This window comes from Canis lupus, chromosome 33 (assembly GCF_011100685.1).
Source record: "Canis lupus familiaris isolate Mischka breed German Shepherd chromosome 33, alternate assembly UU_Cfam_GSD_1.0, whole genome shotgun sequence".
In the NCBI taxonomy this organism is placed as follows: Eukaryota; Metazoa; Chordata; class Mammalia; order Carnivora; family Canidae; genus Canis; species Canis lupus.
The window spans coordinates 22,627,949-22,652,084 of record NC_049254.1 but is presented as its reverse complement, the minus strand read 5'-3'; the positions used below and the strand labels follow the sequence as shown (position 1 = coordinate 22,652,084).

Here is a 24,136-nt window from a genome sequence, read left to right as displayed (position 1 = left end):
ATGGATTCATTAAATAAATTATGATACATTACGTGTAGTCCTCAAAAAAAGTGATGCAGAAATATATTAGGTAATGTGGAAAGTTCTGTATTAGTTGCTAAATTTGTATAATCGATTTGAGAACACTCTGGAAGATAGCCAATAGTTGTTGTCTTTGAATGGTCATGGGTTTTGAAAATGTTTTAGTATCATAGTTTTTGTTTATCACTAATTTCTAACTTCCAACAATAAATATGAGTGTTGCTGAGGAATAGCATTAGAGCTGTTAGTGTACAGACTAAAAAAAATATATATACAGTTTATAATCTCTCTACCTGAAAAATAACGATTGACATTTAAAAAAACTAATCCATGCACATTTTTAGAATATTCAAATAATTGTTCAAAAAGTTTATAATGAGAAGCAGGTCTTTCCTCTCTGTTCCCCTCTCCCTCCCCCCAAAATTATTATTTTTAACAAAATTCTTATGGATCATTTGATTACACTTTTACAGAGGGTGAAACGTCCAAACACCAAACAAGAGAGAAAAATTAACTAATGATTCTAGCCTGGTGATAGTTGGCTCAGGAAATAAATCCCACCTTCTGTCTCCCTTTAGCTCTTATCTGAATCCCTAAATTTCTAAATCATTGGCTTCATATGACGATGACCTAAATTATGCCTTATAATCCATTTTAGAATTTATAGCTTTTTATAAGTCTTTGAGTTCAAATACCCATCTTTCCCTTCCACTCAAAGGTGCATTTAAAAAGGCTCAGCATTTCCTATATGTTCATTTTGTTGTAGTCTTGATGCACAGTTGTATCGTTCCACAGATTATCCACGATGCTAAAAATTCTTCCCACACTTGCATTTGACACAGGAATTGAAATAGAAAACTGAACCCATTTAAACAAATTTAGAGCTGCAGTTTCAGTGCTAAAAACACGTTTTGATTTTTTTAGTGTTGTTTCCTCAAGAGAAATGATCATCTCATGTCCAAAGCACAGAGTTTCTCATAAAGAGAATTTGGAGTGGGCTCTTATTTTCATGATGAAAACATTCAGATGAGAATTACTTCATCAAAGAAGGAGATGGCTCATGTTCAGACAAACACAAAGCACCCAGAACAGTACATGGTAGATTTTCAGAAAGAAATTACTTCTCTCTATATGTGAGAGTTCTTGTATTCATATTTGATTCGTCATAGGTAAACTTGATGACTACACAAACTGATAAATAGTTACTTTGCAATGTGCATAAAGCTCCTGCTGAAAAACTTAATATTGATGTTTTTCTCCTGTTTTGGAACTAAATTAAAAAAAATTTAACTGATGGAAGATTTGGTTTAATAAAATCCCCAAATGCTCTTTACCTTAAAAGGGTGTTGCAAATATCAAAGCTAAACAGGATCCAAGAACTTCACATTTATATGAGAAAAGTTCTGTGTTCTTGCTACACAGTTGTATATGGCCTCAGGGCATGGATTCAGACTGGGGGCTTGGCCTCTTATGCTGCATTGTAAAGGGGCACCATTTCATTGACCAAATGCTCAGAGACTCATGGCGAATCCATTCAATTGTACAAAGTGCCCTGGACTTTGACTAGAAAATCTGAACTTCAGCTCTATAAAACTTTGGAACTCTTGCCATATCCTGCCATGTCTGTCATTCTGGTACCCTGGATTCTGGATACATATGCTGTCAAGAGTGAGGGAGTACTTCCCCTAGCTTACAAAGGACAGACACCTTGCACAATATACAGATAACACATTGAAGGAGGACTTATTAAGAACTGTTCCTTCTACTCCTGGGACTCCAGTTTCATAGAAATAGCCCCTTTTAGGGTTTTTTCAGGCTCAAATATGTCACCCTTATGATTGTTCCTGGTTCTGATGGTCTTCTGAGGTAGATCTGGGGTCCTGGCTTATGGAAGTCAGTCTTTTGAAGCCTATAGCCTCCTGATTATCCAGAAGATACTCCATCCACCACCACCTTTTCCTCAACAGACTACTAAGTCACCATGGTCTGGTACCAGCTTATGTCTTGATTTAGCAGCACTGCATAAGTCCTTTGCAATTGCTATGCTCGTTCTATTATTCTTTTATTGATGGGGTAGCTATTTATCCAAAGCTGGAAGCCTACTTCTCCTATACTTCCTACTAATGAAGCATCTCTCCATAATTTAGATCAGTTATAATCTTTTACTGTCTTCTCCTTGAGAATTGGCCTTTTCAAAATAGTCATGGCTGCTTTTACCATTATAAGAGCTGAGTTGCATGGAGAATAGGCTGAGCAATCCAGGGGACACCATTTGAATGGTAATATGAGTGTCACTCCTGGGGTTGAGCAATATGGTTCTCTCATTGAACACTAAGGACTGCCTCATGTAACCAAGACGTTGGTGGTCAGAGAAGGTATCCCAGAAGTAATGTAAAAGGATCCTTGTGAGAAGTCACAGTTCTGCTTAGATGTCTATCCTATCTCTGTGGTATAATTGGTTGTTTTACTTCTTTGCCTCCTCAACTATGCCATGAGGTTCAAGAAGGTAGAGATTACTCACATTCTATCATCAAGTGGATAGCGAAGCATCTAGCATATTTTAAGACTGTTGAAAAAATAGACTCAAGGACATTTAATGGTATTTAGAATAGAAAGAGAGAGAGAAAACTCTGGGGTGGGTGGGCAAATAGTAGGCATCATATAATTCTTGCCCCATCAAGTCATGTGCTAATGTCAGTATCTATAGATCTATATCTTAGAATTGCTAAAGATGAAAAAGGCCATCAAACCTCAAAGTTTCAAGTCCAGCCACCCCCTCCATGTGCATTCACCACATTTTACATAGCTCTTTCAGATGCTTAGCAACCTGTCATTCTATCTTTTAGCCATCCATCCACTCCAAAGAACCAGAAGTAGAATAATACACCATGAAAATCAATGAGAGGCACTAGTAACACTTGCCTAGTATTAGTTTAGATCTGCCAGATGGGTAGGTATATGGCAAAGGATCATGCATATGAACTTGATTTTCACATAGAAATGCACCCAGGACTGAAGAGACCTTTGCTGGGGAAATCTAGAGACACTCTACTATTGCCCTAAGAAGTGTTATTATACTCTAAGGAAGATGAAGGAGGAAGCAGTAATACACACATATTAGTAAAGTCCAACTTAAGCAAAGGAAAAATTTATACTCAAGCTATACTTTAATTCTTCAGGACCAATTTCACCTACAGCTTTAAGAATATTAAAAGAACAATACACAATGAAATTAGCTGCATATTAGTCAGCTTCAGAAATTAACCCAAACCTTGACCATTCAAATCTCTTCTTTCCCTTGGTCATGTTTTGTTTTGTTTTAAATGGTGAGAATCAAACAATCAGCCCTGAATTATCAGATCACCAATATTTTGTCTATTTTTAATAGCTTCCACTAGGATGTAAATACCACAAGTGCCAGGACTATGCTTATTAATTTTTTCATTCTCTTATTAATTCATGCAAATCTATATTGTTTAGCTTCCATATTCCAAGTATTATAGTAGACTTAAATATCCACCGCAAAATGGGCATAGTTTTCAACCACATAGAATTTATGGCCCAGTAACCCAGTAGAGAATACAGATATTGAACAAATAAATATATAGTTACAAATTTCAAGTGCTACGAAGAAAAATAATGTAGTGTCATGGATAACTACATGATTAGACTTCTATATTCAACAAAATGTCAATTCAAAAAGTAAAGACATGTTCACTAAAATAAATATGGGAAAAAATTAATCATCAGAAGACTGTCAGTTATTGAAAATTCTAGAAAATAATCTTCAGGTCCAAGGAAAGTGATCTCTAATTGAAGTGAGCATCAGAGAAAATGGTAGATGAGTGAGCAATATAAGTATGAGCACTGAGTCTATAAATTAAAAGTAATAATGTCTGTTGTAGTAAACATATAAAAAGAAAAATGACTAAAATTTCAGATAAAAAAGTCATAGAACCATAATTTATAAGTAGGAATGAGCAATATTAATGGGTGTAAAAGTTCTGATATCCTAAGATTTTCAAAGAAGAGAGTAATTGAATAATTACAAACTTTAATAAGTTAACTATTCGTGTTATTTCTAATATTACCACAAGAGTGGAAACAGAGGGTTTAAATTTTATACTAAAAGTGGATGAAGATGTTATTTAAAATGTTCACTAATCCAAAATAATGAAGAGAAAAGATAAAAACAAACTACAAATTATAAAATAGTATGGTAGAAATAAATCCAAATATATTATTAATTATGCTGGGAACAAATGGACTCAATGCTCTAATTAAAAAAAAAAAAAAGATAAACTCAGAACAAAAAGTTCCTTATCCTGTTTATAAGGAATATACCTAAAATAAATGACTATAGAAAATGTTGAAAGCTATTGGATGGAAAAAAATATACCCTTAAGTCCTAATAAAAAAAACGTTGATATAATTATATTAATAACCAACAAAAATAGACAAGGCAAATACAATTAGTAGAATTAAAAAGAATTACTTCAAAATGATTGAAGACTCAATGAGCAGAATGATCTAGCAATTTAAAAATTATATGCATATATTAACAAAGCCTCAAATTATTCAAAGCAAAATTTGACAGAAATACAATGAGAAATTGATAGATCACCTAAGTCAGAAAGTTCAACACTTCCCTCATAGAAAAGCATTTAAAAATATGAGGATATAAAAAAAAATTGAAAAACATAATTAACAAAGTTGACTCATCAGCTGCAGAATGTACATTAATTTCAATCATGCACAGATCATTTATAAATATTTAACACATACCAGGCCATAAAACATGTCTAAACACAAATCCTTCCAGATAATTAAAGAGACTATTTCCCAAACATTTTATAAGACCAGCATTATCCAGATAGCAAAACTAGACCAACACGTTGCAAGACAAGAAAACAACAGAACAATACTTTTCATAAACATACATGTAAATATTTTCAACAAAATTTTTAGCAAATAATATCTAATGTTCATAAAAAAGATAATATATCATGACCAATTTGGAATAATCTCAAGAATGCAAACGTGGTGTAACGTTTAAAGATCCATGTAATTCACCTTATTAACATACTACACACACAAACACGCACAATGACCGCAACAGTGAAACACATAGATCAATAGATATAGGGAAAAAGCATTTGTCAAAACCCAACATCCATTGCTAATAGAAGTTTCCCAGAAAACAAGGAATTGAAGAGATGTACCTAATCTGATAAATGTGGTCTATGAAAAGCTTCCAGCTAACATCATTCTTAATGGTGAAAAGAAAATGAATGTTGTCTCTTAAGATTATGAACAAAGTAAGGATATCCACTCCCACCACTTCTATTTAACATTGTACTGGAGATTCCAGTCAGTCCACTAAGGTAAGAAAAAGATTAAATGACAACATTATTGGAAAAGAAGTAGTAGAATCATCTTTGTTTATAAGAACCAGAATGATTTCTGTAAAGTATCTTCTGGAATCTAAAACAAATAAGCAAATAAATCTAACATGTGAAGTTAGCAATATTGTAGGATATAAGATGAATATACAAAATCAATGGGATTTCTGTGTACTAGCAATCAGTAATTGAAATACTGAAGATACCATTTACCCTAGCATCAAAAATGTTACTTAGAGATAAATCTGAGAAAAGATATACAAGTCCTTTACACTGAAAAATAGATAATGCTGAGAGAAATTAAAGACGCCCTAAGAAGATAGAGATGCCATATTCGTAGATTAGATGACTCGATGTTGTTAACTTATCATTTCTCTCTAAATTGATTTGTAGATTTAATGTAGTATCAATTAAAATCCCAGGAATTTTTTGTAGGTTTATATTTGAACAGACTTATAGTAAAATTTGTGTTGAAATGTAAAGTATCCAGGGGGGCCCCTGGGTGGTGCAGTTGGTGAAGCATCTGACTCTTGGTTTCTGCTCAAGTCATTGTCTCAACTTCATGAGATTGAGCTCCCGCCTCAGGCTCTGAGCTCAGTGAGGAGTCTGCTGGAGTTTCTCTCTCTCTCTCCCTATGCTTGCTCTCTCTCTGTCTCTCTCTTCTCAAATAAAGAAATAAATCTTTTTTTTTTAAAGCAAAGTATCCAGAATAGACAAAGCAACATTGAAAATAAAAGAATAAAATTGGAGGACTTTATAGTACTTTTCATTAAGAACATAAATAAGCATGGGTGGCCCTGTCAGTTAAGCATCTGACTCTTGATCTCAGCTCAGGTCTTGATCTCAATGTTGTGAGTTCAAGCTCCACATTGGGCTTCACTCTAGGTGAAGCTTATATATATATATACACACACACACACATTTATATATATTTATATATATATATATACATTTTGAAAACTGGTATATATTATGTAGTGATGGTATAGTTGAGGAAGAAAACTAGTAAACTTGAAAAAACATACATATCCTGTGACTGAGTCTTTCCATTTCTAAGAATATTCCCTATAAATCTGCATGTTTCTATGCAACAAGCAACAAAATGAAAGAATGTTCAAAACAGCATTTTTCACATTTTCCAAAAACTGGAAAGAGCCCTTTAATAGTAAAATGGATGAATGAATTGTCATATCAATAAACCATAGAATGTTACACAGCAATGAAAATTAATGAACTAGTTCTATGTGCAACAATATGGCTGAAACTTACAATCTTAATAGTGAATGGAAAAGAGCAAGTTATAGAAAATGTATGCAGCATAATTGCATTTATATAGTATTCTAAACAGGCAAAACTCAAGTATTTTGCTTGGTAATGCATACCCAAGAACTAAAACTAAAGAAAAACAAGGAATTGCTTATAATCAGTGTCAAGATAATGATCACCCCAAAGGCCAGGGAATGGTGGGAGGAGCCGCATGTGGGAGTTCTGGAATGTTGATATTATTCTTTCACCTGACTGATGTAATATTTCAAGGAGTGGTGCTTATAGCTGTTTCTGAAACTGAAAACACACTTTTTACACACTTTACTGGATGCACATGTATATTCTGTTTTATAATAGAAGAGTTTACAAAACCAACACCACAAGTCTTTGTAAAACCAAGTGAGAGGTGTTAGGGTTCCTTTCCTGGCCTGGGCCAGACCTTGTGATTTTTTGTATTAGTCTCTTATGAGGTGTCAGATGGCCAGCAGCAAAAGGGTTGGGTTGGGGGATGGCGTAGGCATTGTTAAGCACTACTCCAGCACTACTCATGTGTCGAAAGTTAGCTCTCGGAAAATCTCTGTTCCTACTGCTTGCACTCAACTATACCTGCAGCCTAAAACCTAAGGTCTCGAGACTGTGACTTGCAAGCGTTAAGAGGAAATGTAGTGCTACTTGGAGCTGGAGGTAAAGACTCATAACTTGAGTGTAACCAGTCATGATGGAACACTTCACCTACTCAGTGGAGCCTGCAGATTGTCCCTTCATCTGAGTTGACAGCACTCAGAGCACCGGGTTGGCTCAGCAGTGAAGCAGAGAAAACGGTGTCGAAGTGAAAATAATCTGATACACAAAAATTCTCTAAGTCGTTATAATGGTAGAGAAATGTTATGGTTGGTGCAAAAGTAAGTCATTACCGGAGGCAAATGACTGAACTAAAGAAATTTGATTTCCCCTGGATTTTAACTTCATGGGTGGCTGCCTGCAAGAAAACTCAATATATCTCTAAGACTTCTGCCTCTTTGCCAATTTGACTGAAATCAGCCAATAAAAGCCAAATGATTTCATTCCACAAGAAACTAGGAAAATATTGGAAGGGTCTGTTTTTAATAAAAATTCAGAATTCCTTGAAGACTATGGTTTCTTTATCAAACCTGTTCATGGGATCATAAATATTTCAGTTTCTTGTGTATACAAGGGGGAACCTTTGATCCCCAGCTGAAAGAGGTCAGTGTGAGGTACAGCTTACACAGTAAACATCACCAGATAGTGACCTACAAGAGAACTATGTCTGGTCACTTGAAAAGTGTTAAGTGTCTACAATGGCCAAACTATGGAAAGAGCCAAGCTGTCCATTGACAGATGAATGGACAGAAGATGTGGTATATATGTAATGGAATATTACTCAGCCATCGGGAAGGATGAAATCTTACCATTTACATTGACATGGATGGAACTGGAGGGTATTATGCGGAGCAAAATAAGTCAATCAAAGAAAGACACTTATCACATGATTTCAGTCATGTGGAATGTGCACAGGATCATAGGGGAAGGGAGGGAAAATGTAATGGAAAGAAATCAGAGAGGGAGACAAACAATGAGAGACTCTTAACTGAGGGTTGCTGGAGGGGAGGTGGGTGGGGGATGGGTTAACTGGGTGATGGGCATTAAGGAGGGCACGTGACGTGATGAGCACTGGATGTTATATGCAATGGATGCATTACTGAACTCTGCATCTGTAGCTCATGATGCTCTATATGTTGGCCAATTGCATTTAAAGAAGAAAAGAAAAGTGCTAGTTTCTGTGATTAGAAAAAGTGGTATTAAGGGGAAAAACTAAGAGAAGATTCCAATACCCACCCTGGCTTAAATTTCAGTTCCGGGCTGGCAAAGTCATGGGTTTGTTGGATATAGGGGAAAGGTTACATGGATCATTGGTGTCTCTGTTGGTGTGCTCTGGCTCAATATTCTAAAGACAGAGTCAATAGGCTATTAGGGAAGATCTAGACAGGACTCCCTGAGCTTTCTTCCAGTGGGCAAACAGTCCACAATTACACATTGGAAGTGAAAAGCAGGGAGGACGGCTCAATTAAAGGGTAAACTGCTTGTGGCCATGGACCAGGCCTTTCTTTGATTCCTCTATTTCCCAACCCAACTTCCACTTCCTAATACACTCCCTGTGAATCATCCACTCAACAGTTATCAATTTGCTGACAAATAGTTAACTCGCTTACTGTGGGAGAAAGCAACAGTATGAGATATAAGTACTTTTTTCTTGCAGTCATTTCATCAGTCGATTCTATTTAGATCCGAGGAGATAGCATTTCCATTTCAAACCACAAAAAAAGATGTCTTGCTTACATTAGGATTTACCTTCATCTAGGAAGGTGATCATGAGGAATTATTACCATGACTGCTTCAGTTCCCTGTAAATACTGAATGGTTTTCACATCTTCCTAGAACCACTTGACCCAGGTTTAAAAGAAGCAAGAAGAAAAACAGCCTGTTGGGGGGTAAATGTGTTCTAATACTTTAGGAACATCTTGACTCAATTGAATTAAATACAAAGACCCTTACTGATTTTGCTAACTTCAATCTCAGAAGTAGGATCAGCTTGAGGAGGACCATCGGCTGGTGACTCTGCCTGTTTCTTTGCAATTTCCTGGCTGTGTCCCCTTCTAAATAATGATTATGTCTTTCTGCTGCTTCTCTTATGGAAAAAAAAAATGCCTGTAGTGGCTTCACATCCACATGCCACAGTGTCCTGAGGAAGAATGAAACTGCGCTTATCAAAGACTTCTAAGAGAGTGTCCCAAGATCCATCCTGACTAGGTTGTCTATATTACTTGTTCATCTCCGGGCCAGTGCTTATGGATGGAGGAATGAAGTGGGTTAATAAAACAAGCTGAGAGTGCTCAGCCTTGAAGCCGGGCAGAGTCAGTTTTGCTCACAATTTCCTAAATGAGTGAGAGCAAAAGCCTGAATCAAAATTTAGATGTTTAGGAAAGAGTAACATTATTCTAGGCACACGACAGAGAGAGAGAATAAGAAAGAAAAATAGCAATAGTTCTCTACTTTGGCTGCACATTAGAATCATCTGGGGGCATTTGTAAATCCTCATGTCCAGACCAAAACCCTGGGCCAAATAATTCAGAATCTCTGGAGGGAAGGGAGAGGGCAGTAGTTCTTAAGCCTCCATGGTCGATTCCAACGTGACTCCAATAAGACCATTACATTCCATGGAAAGAGTTTATTACAGGAAGACAGAACTAGTATCTGTCAGCTTCTCTCCTCACGTGGGGATTTTGAAGAGAGATGAGTTGGTTTTATTCCCCAAGCTCTGGCAGCTTAAAGCCACCTGAGCTGACAGTTGTATTTCCCCTTACAAAGGGGCTTACACATAGTGGAATTATACTTTTCTAGCCTCACAATGAACAACACAAAGGTTACAACAGTGGCTAAATCCCACGTGGGAAGCACAGAGAAGGCCATTGTAAGCACTGCTTTTCCAGAGTGAGAGAAAATAGAGGGGGATTACAGATGGGTTTAAAATACCATTTCCTTCCCGCCACCATTAACGGTGTTTGTAGAGTGTGCAACGCTGCATCCCCGGGTCCAGCATGGTCAGCTGTGGCGTGGCTTTGTTTTGTTCCCTTGTTCTCATCACTGTCTGTTCATTCATTCACAACTCATTTTCTCACTCTGTTTGCTGCTCTGGATTCTATGGCTTCCCTCCTGAGAATTTACCAGAGGAATCCGGCTGAGTTACAACAGAGAGAAACCAAAACACTCCTCAGACTCTCCTGTCTTTCTTTCTTCTTCTTTTGGGAAGGGAGGAGTGGTAAGAGGAATAAAAAAAAAAAAAAAAAAAAGAAAAATAGAAAACAGATTTTGCTTGCTTGTTCGACTTCTAAAACTGCTTGAGTTTCTTTTTGGAAAGTCTTACCTTCTCTTTCAATTTTTTTCTTTAAGATTTTATTTATTTATTCATGAGAGACACAGAGAGAGACAGAGAGAGAAGCAGGCTCCCCAATTAGAGCCTGATGCAGGACTCGATCCCAGGACCCTGGAATCATGACCTGAGCCACCCAGGTGCCCCTCTTTCAATTTGGTTTTAAAGAGAGATGACAACAAGCAAAACTTCATGAGAGAAGAAGCAATTTTCCAGAGTCACTCAAACAGTAATTTTTAAAAGCCCATACTAGGACACATTGTCATGAAATTATTAGAGCCCTGGGAAAAGAGAAGACCCTCAAAACTTCCACAGAGGTAAAATATTAAGTCTCAAGCAAAAGAGAGGGAATCATTGTGGCAGTCTGAACAGCAACTTTGATAGCAAAAAGATAGTGTTCTTCCAAATACTGGATTTTTCAAAATTAGTAAATATGAGGTGTATTGTAAGCAGGTATGGGAACAAGAATATAGAAAAAGTCAAATAATTAGAAAGCAGAAAGAACACATTCAGTAGAGCCACCTTAATGGGTAAGGGAACCAGATCCTGGGGCTCCAGAAATCTTCAAAAGTAGTTTAAGGGTCTTTAATCTAGTGTTTCGCCATTAACCAAAATCAGCTGCTTCCTGGTTTTTGCTATATTCTCTCTCCTCCTCTGACTATCCATTTTCCTTTTCACCCCTTCCTTTATACTTGTTGGTTTTTCAATTTCTTTTTCTTATATGAATTGCTGGTCTTTTAAACATGCAGTGGTTCAAAATTTTGAGAGGTGAAACTTGATTTCTTCTGCTTGTCTTTTCATGCCAAGGCACATTATAGGTCGCTGAATAGCCTGCGGATTAATCAGGTTCTGACCCCTAATTATCAGCTGAAGATGGTGGGAGGTTGTAATACATTTAAAAACGTGGCAAATTTGTCTTGTGTGGCCAGGGCTATGAACAGGGCATTTCTATTTTTTGCAGTGGTTCTTTATCAGTATCATCTGGGAGCTTATTAGACATGCAGATTTGGGGGGCTTGACCCGAGATCTACTCATTCGGAAACTGCGAGGGTGGGGCACCTGGGTGGCTCAGTGGCTGTGCATCTGCCTTTGGCTCAGGTCATGATTCCAGGGTCCTGGGATCCAGTCCTGCATCAGGCTCCCCGCAGGGAGCCTGCTACTCCCTCTGCCTATATCTCTGCCTCTCTCTGTGTCTCTCATGAATCAATCAATAAATAAAATATTTTAAAAAAAGAAGAAAAACTCTGAGGGTGAGTGTCAGGCTTTTCTGTGTTTCAGCAAACCCTATGAATGATTCTGGTACATACTAACATTTGAAAACCAGAGCTATAGCATGAATATTTAGTTTACATAATCTCTCTGGATCTAAAATTTTCCAGTGTAAGAGGCAACAGTACTTCTCTTTCATTTTTCTTCTCTGAAAATGTAATGGAATTTTGTATATTATCTTTTCTTAGCTATGAGTTGTGCGTGGATGGAAGGCAGGTGTATGATTAGATGAATGCACATTCTCCAATATGACAATACTAATATACACAAAGCTTCTAGCACATTCTATAAATTCTCTAGGTAGCAATAAAGTTTCTTTGAGTATTTTCAGCCATGGGAAACTCATTGCTTTTGGTTTAATTTGACCAACTCCCCCAGTCATAGAGCCATACTCTTCCCACTAGAGCAATGCAAAATGAATTTAGATTTGACTCTCGCTACTGAGAGTCTAGTATATGTCTTGTTATCTCTTTTGGATCTCCCAATTACTCTGTGTATTAGGCATTTTTACACCCTTACTGTGTGTTAGTCCTTGGAATATTTGTAGAGACTCTTATGTATCTCTTTCCAAGGAAAACAATCCCAGCTCTGTCAGTTGCTTTTTAATATTATATGGTTTTAAAACCTTTCAAAATTCTGGTTGGTTTCCTCCGATGCTCAGTTCCTCATATTTCAATATTTAAATATTACACATGTAAGCAATGGTCTGACACATGTAGCATATTACCTCCTTTATTCTGGATGCAGTATTTCTATTAGAGAAACCTAAAATTAACCTCAATTCCCAGCCATATAACTGTGGTTCATGTAAACTGATGTCATCACAGGTCTCCCCTGACACGATTTTTTTTTAACTGAAGTATATTTTACATCTGTTCCTATTAAATATCATTTTAGTAGTTTTAGTCATCATTCCAATCTGTCATGATTTCTTTGAACTTTGATTCTATCTTCCTTTCTTTTTATTAGCTATTCCACCCATATGTCTATCATCTGCAAAGCTTATAATCATGCTTTTATGTCTTTGTTCAAGTTGTTGATAAAAATGTTGGGTGGAACAGATTTCCTTAATAATGCACATAATACTAATATTTTATATTTGCATGGTGATAAAGCAGTCATAAAACATATTCATATATATGATCTCATTTGATACTATAATCCTGGATGGTAGGAAGGGCAACCTTATTTGCTTTTCCTCTCATTATGGATAAAGAAAGGGTGCTAAGAGAACATGAGTCACACTGCTGCTTGTAGAGAGTTAGTAATATAACTTAAGTGTTTTAAAGAGGCTTTTGTTTAAGGAGTCAGTAGTAACCCAAACTTGAAGGAAAGGCTCAGGGAATCGTGGACAACTAGCAGCCAAAATGAAAGCAAAGATGCTAAACCAGAACTCAGACAACTATGTCTGTGAAATCAAGCTGAACTTACAAACAGTTCTAAGAAACTATGATCTGACTTTGCATCCTTTTGAGGTCCCACAAGAATACTTAAGAGCTTTAAATGCACCAAACTGGAACATATATTTGCAAAACCATTCCTTGCTTCCCTGGATGGTCACCAAGATGCTTGGCAAAGCATCCAAAGAGTGGGGCTGCTGCCCTTTGTGGGGTAAGCAATGAAGAGGTTAGAATTTGGAACTTGACTAAATGAAATGTATCTGTACAAGATATGAGGATTTTGTACAAATAATATGTACTCCCTTTTGTGGGACTTCTTTTTCTACTGTCGGTGATGCCAAAACTGGAAAGCAGTGGAAAAATGGACGGACCAGGCTATGGAGAAGAGGAGGAAACATTGCATACAATATTAGGAAAGACAATGTTTGCAAGAAATTGATCATCACTGGAGAGAAACTATTTTTGCCTCATGTGGACAGCAAGTAGACATTTGGGATGAACAAAGAACAAGTCCTATATATTCAATGACCTGGCGATTCAACAGTATAAATAATGTTAAATTTAACACAATTGAGACATTTTCTTGGAAAGCTGTGCTTCTGACAGGAATATAGTACTAGATGATATGAAGCACACTAGTCCTATAAAAAAGGTCATCTTAGATATGAGAACAAATGCAATTTATTGGAACCCTGTGAAAGCTTTCATTTTTACTGCAGCAAATGAAGATTAGAATGTACGTAGTTTTGATATGCGTGTACTAGACATTCCCCTAATGGTACATATGGATCATGCATCTGTGGTGCTTGATGTGGATTACTTTCCCACTGGGAAAGAGTTTGTGTCTGCTAGTTTTGATAAATCTATTTGAATCTTTTCTGTGGACAAAAGTAGAAGCAGGGAAGTCTATCACACAGAGAGAATATAACATGTTAACTGTGTAAAATGGTTTTCTGACAGCAAATGTATTATGTGTGGGTCTGATGAAATGAACATTTGTCTATGGAAAGCTAATGCTTCTGAAAAATTGGGTGTGCTTACATCATGAGAAAAAAAAAAAAAACAGCCAAAGATTATAACTGGAGGTTGAAGAAGAAATTTCAACATCATCCTCATATAAAACATGTTGTCCATCACCGACATCTACCAAAATATGCCTACAGCCAGATTTAGGAAAGAATCTCATCAATGAAAGGAATTGAATTGTCTCAAACATAGCAACCCTGGAACTGTGTTGATGGTGTCAGAGAAAACGAAAAAGGCATTTATGAAGAATACTTGGTATTCCTACCAATTCTGGTATATAATTATTTGTTACATTTAAAAAAAAGGTTTGTTTATTTATTTAAGAGAGGGAAAGAGAGAGAGAGCAGAGGGAGTATTGGGAGAAAGTTGAGCAGACTCCACATTGAGTAGAGAGCCGATGCAGGGCTTGATCCCACCACCCCAAGATCATGACCTGAGCTGAAATGAAGAGCTGCAAGCTTAATTGGCTGAGCCACCCAGGTGCCCCTTTTGTCACATTTTGATTTGCAAACTCTGCAAGTAAAAGTGCTGGGTTTAGAATAATAACAAATAGTTCAGTTACGTATGTAAAGCACTACCCTGAGAAACTACCTTGAAAGGTGGCCTGGTTGATCAAACTCTCCATTTTATCCTTGATCTTCTTTCTTTTTTTCATTGAATGATACAGTATTTGCAAACTAACATACTTTTTACTGTTAGAAATTGCAGATATACTTTGATCTATTATTGTAGATATACTATACACTTGAATTTACATTTAAGACCAGATGTCTCTTTTGTTACCTTTGATATTACTTTGGTAATTATTACAATGATTCTTTTTATGATTACACATAACATGTGGAACAATTATGTCAGAACTTTTTTCAATTCAATTAATTTTCTGTGTCCTACCTTTATTTGGCTTTTCAAGATTTTAAAGATGATCAGCCTGTGTTTATATAACTTTTATAAATAATAATTATAATTTATGGCCAAGTCAATATAGTAAAACATCCTTTTACTCATAAAAAAGAGAGGTTTTTGTTTATGGTTCTAATTAGTTGTAAATTTGTGTCCCTCTAATTCTATTACCATTAAATCTGTATTCATGTATCTGTAGTTAGTTTCATGAAGCAGGAAGGACTAATTCATTTTTCTGGAAGTAGTAGAGTTAAAACAGGTAAGACAGACTGAAGAAGAAAGGCCAGAAGTGATGTGGGAGGCAAATGGAAGCCAGATAGTGTCTATTTCTCCAGATGCACCATGAGCAAGATGGGCCTGGGGATGGGACATCGGGAAAGCTGATGAGGAATCTGCTTTGAGGTGGGCACAGAAACATGTGGGGGTATCTCCTCCAGTGAAATATAAGATGCCACCTATTCTTATTTTGAAGCCTACTCTGGGGACCTAAGAACGTATTTGATGAGTAATCTTGCTGATTGAAGAAGTCAACAATGTCTATAAGCATACAAGACCAGAATTGGGCAACATTTGCCCTTTGATGGCAGCTCTGACTTATCCCATTCCCACTCCTCTGAGGCATCATTCCCCAAAGAAGCACAATAGTGAGGAGCACCTATGCTTTAGTTACACACAGCATTGCAACCTGCTCTCAGAAAATAGGAAGGGGGGCAAAAAAGGGCCTAGTGTTGAAGCATAATGCCATCTTTACCAGGTTATAATCATGATGATAATCAAGGCACTGGGGAGAGTAGATCTATATTAGGTTAAATACTAGAACATTATGAATATTTGGCTCTTTCAGACCTATGACAATTTCATATGATTCAGCCAATAACTTCTAGTTATATTTTGAAAGGTTTTAAAAAGACCTGGCTGAGGAAATGTATCTGAAGTGTTCACTATCCTTTCTTCCTCTTAAAAGTCTTTTGAAAAAGAAACAGTTGTAGTGGGATTTTATTATTTCAGGTGAACAATGTATTTGTTCACAGACAGGTTACCAGATCTATCAGATCACTAATTAGTGGGAAAATATCCAACTAAATCCAAACAAACAAGTATATATTGAAGATTTTCTATGTGCTGGCATTAAAGCAGGTACTAGAGATAAAGAGGTAAGATAAAATGCCTAATTTCAGGAGTTCCTAACCAAATTGAGGCATCAGACAAAATAAATTATGGTAAAATTTTTTCAAGATAAAAATATAGAAATATATATATATATATATATATATATATTTTTTTTTTTTTTTTCTGAGAGAACACTTATTTTGAGCCAGTAAGGGTAATGGAGAAAAGATGACAGAAGATCTGAGTTTTCTAGGATGAGCACGAGTTAGCCAGGTAGACATGAGATATAAAAGGCATTCTGGGCCAGCAGAGTAATTGTACTATGACCACAGGTATGGGGATGAGGGGAGTGTTGGAAGATGATGGAAAATTAGACAGAGACACACAATTTGGAAATGTTTTCTTTTAATGATGATATCATCCTACTTGTAATGTTAATTAACCATGTCCTAATGAAAATCTTAAATATCTTTAATTTTTTTAAGAGAAAACATTGACACTTCAATTATTTCCTTTTGACTTTTTTTTTTTTTTTTGCATTTAATTTCTCTGTGTTTTAGAGTTAAGAAACTAAGATGTTAAGGGGAAAAAAGGAAAGTTGTGCCTTGATTGAGTTACCTAACTTTATTTGCATAGCTATGTACATTTTAAAATAGAGTACAATATCAAAACAATAATATCCGTGCCATGTTATGCAGAGGTATGATTACACAATTTAAAGCTCAATTTTATTGTGCATACATGAAGACTGGTTTTTGATTGCTCAGTTTTTTTTCCCCCCAAACTCATAACAATTTCATTCTTCATCTTAAAGTTCTAAGGTTCAACTATATTTGAATTATCCATAAAAGAAATCATAAGTATTTTCTCTGTATGAAAATTTCCCCCATACTTCATAACCTGAAAATGACTAAAGCAATTTGTGCACTGAAAATGGGGGGAGGACTTCTTTGTTCTCAGACAAGGGCAAGGGAGTTTGAGAATCAAAGGATAATTTCTTGAAAGAAAAGGTTGAACAGGTCAAAACAGAAGGTGATACTGGATGTTGTTTTGAAATACTAACAATAGCATCCCTTCCTACTTGCCTCTGGTTACATGGTCTGAAATAAAACTGTCAGAGGCTAGCATCCCAGGGTCTCTCTGCAGACCCTCTTTAAGAGCCATAAAGACCCAGTGTTCTCCATCGACTTGCTTCTACTTTAGAGTGAGAGAAACATACACGATGAAAGGAAGGTTAAAATCTAAGGCAGACAACAAGGAAGCAGCTGAAAGGGCTTGTTCACCCTGCAGTGTAATGAAAGATGTTGGTTCTGAGGTGGAAGTTGTACTTTATTGGAGACTTCTGGTTGCCTAGAAGTTTGCAATCAAAGAGGAGCCGGAGTCTGATGTGCTGGCGAGGAAGTGGTGGTACCCGTGTTGCATCACTCCCCTGTGGTACAAGGGCTGTACCAGGCGTATGTATTGAATTGGGAACCTCTGGGAAGTCCCCCAACAGAAGGCTTCCAGTTGGGTTCCGCCAAAGCAGTCAACTCCAAAGGGACGTAGCATTCCTACTCTAGAGACGGTGTGACTGAGACTCATGGCCTTTTCCTGCCACTTCTGTTGTGTCCTTTGCCAGACAGCACCTGGCCAGCCATGTCAGTGTACACAGAAGGTTTTGCCACACTTTGAGGCAACCTCAAAGCCTAAACTGTCTATGAAGTGGATTTGGTTAAGGGTCTACAGCTCTCCTAATCATAATATATGAAACGGTCTCATCTGGAAAAGGAGCCTGCGTTTAAATGGGACCTCACCTAGGTATTCATAACTGTGTAGGTGTTGAAAACCACTAACACATCCCAAAAGAAGAATGTGTGGTAAGGAAATACAGTATTAGGAAGATATGGACGCACTCCACATTAGATTTTATGCACTGAAACAGTCATAGACTCAAATCAGGTGATAAAGGGTATCATATAGCAAAGCTGAAAATAAGGACAGAAGAAAACCTGATGAAGAATCGGAGCTCATACAGTTGCTGGTTCAAGGCTTGGCATCACTTAGAATTGCTGTAGGTTCGGCATACATACAGGATCTGAGGAAATGAAATGGTACTTGAAGAAAGGAGCTTATCTTTTTATAAATTTGATGATTTATTGCTAGTAAGCTGACTGAACTGGGTTATAGTGGAGCAGCTTTCCTTAAAGTGAGAAATTTCTCTATCTCATCACCCTTTGCTTGCATGTTGACTTGAGACACTATAGGAAGAAAGCTAACATTTGTAGATGAGGTCATGGTATTGAGAAAAACTGAATAGTGACTCGATGTCCGTCAGGATCCTCTATGCAAGAATAAGAATAGTCAAACACCAAAGGGACACCAAAATATACCCTTTACCTAGATCCCCCTTTTGTTAACATTTTGCTGAATTTGGTTTATCTCTGAAAGTATGTTGAGTAGAAGAAAATTCAGATGTTACTGGATGCTTCAATGACTTTCCTGAAAATCTAAAAGAGCTGCTGCTCTACCCATTTCCATTTCTTGACTTCCTTACTTTATTCTCAAACCTGGGGAAGTCTTAACTCTCTTTGCTGCACTGGTAGGTTCTTTCCTCTGTGACCATCTAATGGAAACCACTCTCCCAGAAGCCCTCAGCATCCCACCTTTATCCAAGGTTATTTCCTAAGTTTGTCTCCCTCTTTTTCTTCTTCTTTTTTTTTTTTTTAAGATTCTATATATTTATTCATGAGAGAGACAGAGAGAGAGGTAGAGACATAGGCAGAGGGGGAAACAGGCTTCCTGTGGCAAGCCTGAGTGGGACTTGATCCCAGGACTCCAGGATCATGACCTGAGCCAAAGGCAGCTGCTCAACCACTGAGTTATCCAGGTGCCCCTTGTCTTCCTCTTTACAAGCCCAAGGCATCATTATTGAGATCTCTGCAATCTGAGTCCTGCTTCCACATTTTCTCCTTCTTTAGAGCCTTATTCTCTCCCTCATGTCTCCATATGCTTGCTCAGTTTTCACCCCCAGCCCCCACAAATCTCTCTCTACCGGCTGCCCCTCCCATCTGGAAGCAGTCCTCCCCCAGATATATTAGTATTAAAGAATATCCTCATTCAGTCCACACTTCTGTACTGCCTCATGCTCTCTCCCACTGGAAGCTGCACATTTGCATGTTATCACATCCACCCCAGCCCTGATGGGGTCACCGTTCAATCCTCAATATTTTTAGAGAAAGGGAGGATTTTGTTACAGTTCTCAATCTGATATTCATGGCTTTTCAGCTGAAAATTTGGCTTTCTGTTGTCAAGGAAAAGAAGTATTGCTCAAGATTCTAGAAGTCTATAGCCTCCTCTTTCCTTCTCTGTGTTGAAATCTTAGGTGGAGTGTGAATTTTGATGAACATGGATGAAAGGAAGTAGTTGCACCAAGAGGAAATCAGATGCAGTTTTGGCTAGACTGTAACAAATGCTACTAGCATCTTCACCACTTAAAATTCTTGGGGGACAATTGTCGGTCTCAGAGTATAAATGAATTTCTTTGACAGGATCCTTTCAAGGGGTTACTTTTTTTCCTTTCATCGTAAATACTTAAATGATACACTGAGAATATGGAGTGTCGTGATATGCCAGTTGAGTTGTCTGTTCATATCCTTGGAGAGCTGTTTAAATTTAGGAACTGCTGGCCATCGATTTGCTTGCCTATGAAATGGGGACATTAGATTTGATTATTTCATAGGTCTAATTCATTCATAAATATATGCATAACCCTTCTGAGGCATGTTGGAGGGTAGGAGTTAGGAACTTTTTCCTTGGAAACTGTCAAAATGAGACTAGCAGTACTTAACCCTCCTTGTTTCTACCTGGGATTGTCCCACTGTAACAGAGAAGGCAAGTTATTATATAACACCCAAAATGACTACAGGTGCATCTGCCTTCTAAAGGAAATGGGATAAAATAATTTCTGCGTGCTGTTCCTTTCCTCTCAGGGAGAGTGGTAGAGATGATAGAAAGAAAGGAAATAAAGTTTCTTCCAGCTCATTGTGTTCTTTTGGTGGAAGTCCAAGTCTGTTGCTTGTCACTGTCCCCTAGTGAATTCTTTGGGCATGCGATAGCAGGATCTGAGCTGGATAGGCTTCTGTCCATAATAAAGTGAATGAAGGTGTCCTCTCTGGGAGGCTATAGGAAAAATCCCCAGAAAATAGTGAAGCACAGAATTCCTAGACAGCTAGGCAGTAGACCGAAGTGAACACCTGTCACATCAACACTTTAGAAAGTCTGCTCCATGCAAATGCCTTAAGTGAAGAAGGTTTGAGTAAAAAGAAAAAAACAGCTAGAGAAAGTGAGACCTGAACAAGATCGTAGTTCACTGGAAGATAGGACTCAAAACTACAGGGAATTATTTGCAAACATTTTTGACATGAGTTTTAGAAATTTGGGATAATGAGATCAAGACACATAAAGAACATGTCCTATTTACCTAATTGTCTCTAGTTTCTAAAGAAAATTACTGCCCATGGGGCACACCTTTCCCATACCTTGTGTTCTTGTGCCTCAAAGTTGTAGGAAGCCCCACATATGTGAACAAGTTTGCCTTTTAAATGAGGCATAATCAGCTGCAAGGGCTTCATGCTCCAGTTTGTAAGCTATGAGGACTAATTGGATATAATCCATTTAATACAGCATATTACAAAGGAAGACATTTAAATGTCATAACTTTTATCTACAATGTAGACTTAATCCCATTTTACCATATTACTTTTTCCCAGCTATAGTGCTGGACTCACTATAAATGTTCTTTTTTGTTTGTTTGTTTGTTTTTGTTTTGTTTTGTTTTGTTTTTCACTATAAATGTTCTAATTTATCAACACACCCTCAAACATTTTTCATTCCTTTAGAAACATGGGAGTTGTTGCAGGTGATAATCAATACCAGACAGGTATTGAATTACTTGGTATCATTAACTTTTGAAAAACATTAAATTTTATTGAAATATTCACAGTGCTTTAGTAGAGTACCTAGTATATAGTAATTGTGCAATAAGTATTAGGTATTGCCAATATTATTATTTTTGCAGTTATTATTGGACAACCAAGTATGATCCTTTTTACAACTATCATCTCACTAAAACTAAACAGTACTATAAGGTGAATATCATTATTCTAGTTTCATAGAAAAGAAGACTGAGGTTCAAATAACCTAAGTATTACTTACTTTCCTATATTTTAATAAATAGAAAATGGCAAAGTGACTATTCAAACCCAAAGCACATGTTCCTTCCATGATATACAGTTTTCAAAATTCAGGCTGCCTTCATTGGAGATGAAGTGATTATAGGTGGAATACAGAAAAACATTAAAAATATTTAATAGGCTTAGTCAATTTTAATATACATAAGAAAATATTTATGACCAAGTAGTTAGAATTTGAGGCTATAGCAGTGAGTACAAAAGCATTCTTAAGATATTGTCATTCTAAAAATGCACATTACACTTAAAAATATGTATTCATACAATTCTAGAAAAAGTCACAAAAGAGGAATTTACTGGCTGAAATGTATGTATGTACGTATGTATGTATGTATTTATTTGAGTGGCTGAAATTTCACTAACATTGCCGTGAATCACACTCCCTGGACTTCTCTCTTCAGGAAATAACTGATGGCTTGGGGACTAGAAAAATCTACCCACACACATACACAGAGCATCTTATCTTAAAATATCACTAAAAATTTTGTCTACTAAATTGTTACTGTAAAGGAAATATCCTTCTAAAAGTAAAGCTTCTTATATGCTTTAACATCACCTTTCCCTCTTTCCCCCACTAGCTATTTCCTTACACTCTTCTCTAAGCCACTGTGTCACTGGGATGACTCCAAACTGGTGAGAAAGGTGGTTGTCTGAGAACCTGAGGGGCTTGGTCCACTTTGAAATGTTAAATTTTATTTAGGCCATCTCTCTCTAGGAGGTACGTCCTGCCACAGCAGCATGGGTAAATGCCTGCCCTGCCCTTGTTTCCCTGTCTGTAGCAGGCACCCAGAGATCTCCCAGCTCCTGATACTCATGCCTCCCCTTCGGTGTAGGCTGGACCTGGTGATTTGTATCTACTGGATAAAATCTGTCAAAAGTGATAGGATGTCACTTCCACGGAATTAAATTACGAAAGACTGCGACTTCCATCTTGATGGACTCTCTCCCCTTTGACTTCTCCATTTGTACTTTGATGAAGCAAGCTGCCATGTTGGAGAGGCCCACCTGGTAAGCGATTGAGGGCAGCCTCTAGCCAAAAGCCTTCAAGGAACTGAGGCTGTCAGTCCAAAACTGAATGGTGTCCTGCCAGTAATCATAAGAGTGATCTTGGGGTGGATTCTTCTCCAGTTGAGACTTGGATTCAGTAGACACAGCCTGTACCTGGACTGCAGCCCACTGGAGGCCCTGAAGGGAAAGACCTAGCTGAACTGTGCCTAGAGTCCTGACCTACAGAAACTGAGAAAATAAATGTAGTTGTTTCAAGCTACTGGGCTTGAGAGTAGCAATAGATAACTAATATACTGCCGTACTAAATTAGATTTTAAAAAGGTCACATTGTGGACCTTCTCTGTACCCATGGCTGTATTTTACTCACTTAGGGAGAATTTGTCATCAGATACATTTTACTGACCTTTAACTTCCTACGAGATATTCCTCACTTCTAATCCCACCCACCTCACCTCCATTTATTTCTGGTAGATACCCAGGATGTTTTTTCTCTCACATTTCCTTGTGAATAAATCCTACCAGCTACAGTGAGGTTTCTGTCTTTCCTCCCTATCAGTCCGTAGCCATCTGCTGCTGAGCCCTCTGTTACCTAGAAGGCTGGGGAAGAATTTGTCAGCGCTGCCTCCAGTAGGGAACAATTCAGCTGTCCCACTCCAGGAATTTCTACCCTCTCTGGGCACTGACCTGTAGGTCCTAGAACCTTCCAGTATGTCAGGGCAATATGGGAAAGGCTCTAGAGTCCTTGATAAGTTGAAACTGTTCCAATTCCTGGGCCGAAGAGGGATGAGAGCTTATTTTCTTCTTGCTTCTCCTTTAAGCTTGCCTTCTTTTATTATATGAATATTTAAAGCTATAAGTACTCTTTTAAACCCAGCCTTAAAGACATATCACAGATTTTGAGGAGATTTTTTCTTCTCTTTTTACCTTCAGTCTCTTTTATCTTTGTGATTCAGTTTGGATAGTTTCGACTGCTATGTCTTCAAGTTCACTGTTAGTTTTTCGTCTGTCTTGTCTAATTTCAGTGAACTTTTCATTTCAGCTATGGTGTTGTTTTAGCTTTGGGAAATTATTGTTTTTCACATACCTTCTATTTTTCTCCTCATTACACTCATGTTTCCTTTCAAAGCCTTGAACATACTTATAATAGCTTTTAAAGTCATTGGCTACAAATTCCAACACTTCTGATTTTTTCTGACTCTATCTCCACTGACTGATTTCCCTCTGATTATAGGTCCATTTTCTTGCTTCTTTCATCCTAGTAATTTTTGAACGGCTACTACATAATATGGAAATCAAATTGCAGAGTTTCTGGATTCTGTTGGCTTCTTTTAAAGAGTATTGATATTTGTTTAAGCAGGCAGTTAAAATGACTTGCAAATCAACGTGTTCATTTTAAAGCTTGCTCTAAGCTTACATCTTGTTTTTTAGCCTCGACCTAGACAGAGTCGCTCTAAGGTTTATCTGCCTCTACTATGAAAGCAGGACATTGTGCTTTCAGACCTCCTATGTGTACGTTAGGATCTCTATGGAATGCTCCAATGACAACTCTCTGCC

General features: G+C 37.3%; 1 pseudogene; it reads left to right on the top strand.

Annotated features, from left to right (window-relative positions):
- The first annotated feature begins 13,274 nt into the window (after positions 1–13,274).
- The window catches only part of LOC100685735, a 30,158-nt pseudogene continuing 19,296 nt past the window's right edge, over positions 13,275–24,136 (top strand).